Here is a 5,690-nt window from a genome sequence, read left to right on the forward strand (position 1 = left end):
GCAGGATACCCAGGGCTCAGTTTACACCTATCATCATAGGCAGGCTGGGGGAACTCATATTAATGGTAAAACACTGCATAAAGTGAAATGTTCATGACATGGGACCTTTAACAGTCAACAGCTAGCAAGCTATTAACTAGCTATGTAGGCCTACGTGTTGGTCTATAGTATTGGCTACAAAAATAGGTTAATAACTGGGTAGATTAATGGATAAATGGCTTAGTCAGCTGAAACAGTTGACGATTGAGAGATGAGAGATGATTGAGAAGACCCTTAGCCAAAAGTAGTATTGTAACAGTAAGAAGCTAAAAGTTAACATTTAATAGTTAGCTAGTAGCCTATTGGTTAGCTAAATTAATGAATAAGCTTAGCAAAGTAGCTAAAAATAATAATAAATGTTAGGAGCAATGGATAAAAGACTGAAGCATATCTTCTGCCAAAGCTTGACCAAACCGACCTAAATGTGGACAGTTAAATTGTGTGAAAACATTAATGCAATATGTAATATTTATTATTTTAAAGGTTGGGATTCAAACCACTGCATGTTCTATGGTTAACCTGAATATGCATATGGCGGCAGCAAAAGCCCATCAAAACAGTCTTCAACATTCAAAAGATCAAACCTCTTCTCTGATATTTGACTGTGGAGCTCCAAGGCTGTATGAAATTACTTTGAGCCGTGGTAGATTTAATCAAGGTGAGTCACTCTGGCACCCACTCCTATCTATAGATCGTTCTCTCTCTGCTTGGACAGCAGTGAGTGTATTAATTTCACTTTGACTTTATTTCAGGCACAGGTATTCACATCATGTTAAAAAAATAATTTATGAACCAGAAAAAATTGCAACTGAATATTCTGGGTGGTTGGACAGATAACATTAAAGCCTTTAGTAATTGTTTGGCCATTTTGGAAACCACCTGTAAACACAGATGACATAGCCTATTATCCCTGTTTATATGGCAAACAAAAAAAAAATGCTTGCTTACACATCCAGCAGCTACCGATTTATTTGGAGTTTGTGGCGAATTTAAATCCAATGTTCACTCCCTTTTAGCTCTGTTTTTCTCTCACCCGAGGGAAATATCTCACTCTCCACAATGGTACTTTCTATGTAGCCTCTAACTGCTGGTGCCATTTGGTGCTGCGTAGGTAGTTTAAAGTCGGTTTTTTTTTTGGAAGCATCCAAATAATGGAACACGGAAGTGTCTGGAAGCATCGCTGAGAGCATTGAGACTGAACCAAAACATTCAATGTAAAGCCAAAACAATGAGTTAAAAGACACTAACTAGCTGACAATGAGTTAAGTGATAATTCTTTGTGGGTTTGTATGACCCCTCATATATTTAGTGGTTTTGTAGTGATCGTAAATATAAAAAAAAAGTATTATTTAGCAGCTTTAAGTCTTTTAATTATAATAAATATGGATTCATGAGTTTCCCGTTGAAAAGAAAAACTTATTTGTACATCCAGAAACCTTTACAGTTCAGCATTCTTGCACTTTTTTTAGCTTTCAATTGTGTGCTTTTATAAGTGTTGCAGAAATAATGGCTAAGCTTTTTCACCACCAGCTGTGATGTGTTGATTCCCAGCCTGAAGGCTGTACAGCATGTCACAATGTTAGGATGTTCAAGAACCAGAGTCTTTGATGTTCCCTGCTCACGGGCTCAAACCAAAGACAATTAAAATCACAAACTTTACTCACAAGAGTCTCCTGCTTTCTTGAGCCATCTCTCAACAGTACAAAAGGTTTTTCTCCAGTTGTGAGAATAATTGAAACAAAGAGATGCAATGAGATTTGATAAATCTGCGGGTCAAATTTCATTATTCACCTTGGAAACAGCTAATTGACAACCAGTGTCATCAAAAGGTTCATTTAATAGTGTTCTGGAGATTTATAAAACAAAACCAGCACTCAGCACATGGGGCAGTTTTGATTGTCAGTCATTTAAAAGATATTCATCATGATGTCCTCTGTTGTGTTAGAAGAAACAATCTCATTACAACATCCTCCATTTAGCAGCTGTTCTGGAGCTTTTGGTCATAATACACGGTTGTTGAATAGCTTTTTTACATTATTTACAAACAGAACCTTATAAAGTGGACTGTTTGTTTTGATTTTTGATGATGTTAAATCTTTGTTTTTTCTCAAAATATGCTAGAGATTGGTCGATTGGGGATTAAAGTAATTTCCTTTTGTTTCAGTTAGTCAATGCTACACATAAACAAAAAAACAGAATACTATGAAAGTAGGGGTAAAATATGAAAGAATTTAGTTTTGCAATGTCTATGATACTTGTTGAAATTCTGTACCCGTTTGTATAATACATTTCTTCTCTTTTTTGAGATGTATCTAATAAACCTGGCCAAGACTTTGATTTCAGCAAAGCTCTATTTACACATTTCCTGCTGAACGGTGCTGTTTCATTTGCTTGTTCTAAAGTTTACTGTCAAACCTCAATGTATCTTTAAAACTGAATTTTTTTACTCAAAACTGCATTGATGGAAATAGGTTTAGGTTAAAAAAATACTTCCATAATTCCATTGTCCCCCTCATCTTATGGAATTCAGAGAACACAGTGATAACATGTGCTACCAGTCCAACATTGACCGTTTCTTTGAAATCTTAAAAGCTGCAGCACAGGAACATTGCATATTGGATGAAAGCAAAGTCAATGTTATTTTACATGGTACATATAAGTCTGTTTGCATCATCGTTTTGTTACTCTGTGAAATTCAATGTCATACACACAGCATGGCTCTAATTGCTTCTGTACAATACACACTACCAGCTCCCCAACCTCATGTGATGCAGCCAAATCAGCCCAGACCAAAATACACTGCAACCACTTCAACCAGACAACTCAGCATGCTTTAAATACTACACAAGTCATTTTTTCCCCAAACTGAATTATGCATTTATGTCAAAAGTGCTATCAAGCATCCTGTCATCGTATAACTGTGTGGAACAATTTTCCCAAGCTTGTTTACGCCTCGGTTAAACATGAATCACAGAGTGTTTCTAAAAGTTTCTTCCATAGTCTGCGTTGGAAATGATGGATGACTTAACATACTGAATGTAAGTGAATATGTTAGAAGAATGGCTTTCTAATAAACTGTGGTGTGCATTAACCACGACTGAGTGTACCTTACAAATCAAGACAAAAGTGTGGCACAACCACAATGCAACATTGCGGCCATAAAACTGAAGGGGATGATAACATCTCTTTAAATCTGTCAATTGATAAACAAAATTATATTCTTTGTTCAGATGGCAGCAGCAGAACAAGCTGAAAACACAAACGTCATGACACCATGTAGATTTGTCATGGTGAACAGTGGCTTATTTACACACCCAGTAGACTTGTAGTAACATTAGCATTCATTTGCAGTCATGTTTGTGTCCACTTAGTAAATGTAGGTCCAAATTCACTCTTTTTTTAAGCTCTGTTTTTGGTTGCCACCAACTCCTAAAAGAAATATTTGTCTCTTCAGCTGCTAAATGCTCCACTGAACCAAAACAGTAAAGCCTTCAGACCAAAACAATGAGCTGAAATACACTATAACGCTCCATTATATAACTATTGATTATTGCAGCTTTGATGTCTTCACATATAAGTAAAAAAAAAAAAATTGACAATTTGTTTCATTCATGTGGTAGCAGGAGAGCAAATGTCAACATTGTTTCTCAACTGTAAACATTTTCAAGCAATTACTCTGCTTTCAGTTACGCAGTTTGGACACATTATGTTATTATTATTATTATAATATCATCTCATATTTCTTAGGTAAATTCAGGATTATTTTTGAAAAGATCAAAGCCGAGCAAGACATCTTCACCATAAGTCTTTGTGTAGAAGAGAAGGAATTCAAGATTTCATCCATTCTTTCAAGTAGTCACTTATGTGAATTATTACTGGAGCCAATCCCGACCACAGGCCATGAAATCATTGGCATATTCCTCAAGTTCTTCCTGAGAAGTCAGCAAACCTTTGATGTTTATCAGAATGGGGTCATCGGATCTGATCAGATCATACGGCTTCTCTTTAAACCAGAAGTCAGTCATTCAGGGGTAATGAAAGGCGCATCTCCGATTGGACGGTGCTCAATTGTTTGCTCTATCACTCGCCTTTCCAGACTTTGCTTTATTTGTCAAATTAATATTAAAAGATGCATAAAGGCAAGACACCTGTCTCACATTTTAAATCAATGGGAATCTGAAAATAACTTCGTCCATCTTCTCTCTTTTCTGCTACCCACTGCCTAATTTTTGAATTCTGACAGTGAGACTCTAAAAAAATACATTTTTAACCTATCAAAATGGATCACAGACAACAATATAGCACATTTGTATCTTTCTGATCAGCATATTTCAGCACATTGGCCTCAGGGTTGATGTTTTTAATGTCCTGCAACGTTCAACCCTGAATATTCCTCTATTCACAATCATCAGAGGTCATAGTTAAATCGTCTATGTGCATTCTAGTTTCCACTTCATGGACAGAGCTACTTAAACATTAGACACATGAGCTGCGGATCTGTGAAAACAGGCAATGCAAAGAGTGTTTGTTAATCTTTTTTTTTAACGGCACACAGTGTTTGGTCTTGGCTGATTTGGCTCTACTTCATGGTGCGGAGCACAGCCAGAGGTCTGCTGCGCTCACAAGTAGTGAATACGGTAATCTAATAAACCTAAAGGACAACAGACGGATTAACTCATGTAGTTGGAGTTTCATTACACCAAAGCAAAATCAGCAGGCCTGTCGTAGGCTACCGGTCAAATATGGTAACTGATAAGTCTAAAAAAGTACTACTCATTATGCAAAATGGTCCATTAGTGAATTCCTATTACTGCTGTTAACTCAGCATTTTAATGTTGTGGCTGGTTGAAAGGGAGCAGATTTAACAATTTTGTTTTAACTTAATCACTAACAATGCATCATATTAAGTAAACTCTTACTGTGTTTTTGTTGTAGTGATCTGCAGAGTAAAAAAATGAGTAAAAATGATGTCCCTGAAAAGTGTAAAATAGTAAATAGAAGCGGAAATACTTAAGTACTGTATGTCAAGTGTGCTCTAGTACCTAACTTCATAAAAAGGTATAAATTAAATCCACCATATGCCATTGCAAGCAAAAGTCTTTTATCTAGTAGCGCAGCAAAACATATGAGTGTATTTAACATCCGAAGGATAGTAATTATTACAGAGTTAAAGGCCTAATCATTAACTTTAACATTAACTTCTAATCAAGTTTGTGTTCTACTTTTACAGAAAGTGACTAAAAAGGTATATTAGGCTGTATTTGCTGTAAATAGCAGTATTTGTCTTTACAAACTCAAACATTTACTGTCAAAACTAAAAAATGTCTCAAGGGTTTGCTTTACTTTGAACCAATGCACTAATATTTAGTTGCATAACCATTTTTTCTGATTTCCATTATTTCGACCAACTTCTGGCACCTGTGAACAGGTATTCCAACCCAGTACGAATGAACTACATTCCACAGTTCCTCTGCATTACTGGGTTTTGCCTCAAAAACAGCATTTTTGATGTCACCTCACAAGTGTTCTATGGGATTGAGGTCCGGGGATTGGGCTGGCCACTCAATGTTGTTCATCTGGAACCAAGACTTCGCTCGCTTGCTGGTGTGTTTCGGGTCATTGTCTTGTTGAAAGACCCATTTCAAAGGCAT

The sequence above is a fragment of the Etheostoma spectabile genome, chromosome 22 (genome assembly GCF_008692095.1).
Source record: "Etheostoma spectabile isolate EspeVRDwgs_2016 chromosome 22, UIUC_Espe_1.0, whole genome shotgun sequence".
In the NCBI taxonomy this organism is placed as follows: domain Eukaryota; kingdom Metazoa; phylum Chordata; class Actinopteri; order Perciformes; family Percidae; genus Etheostoma; species Etheostoma spectabile.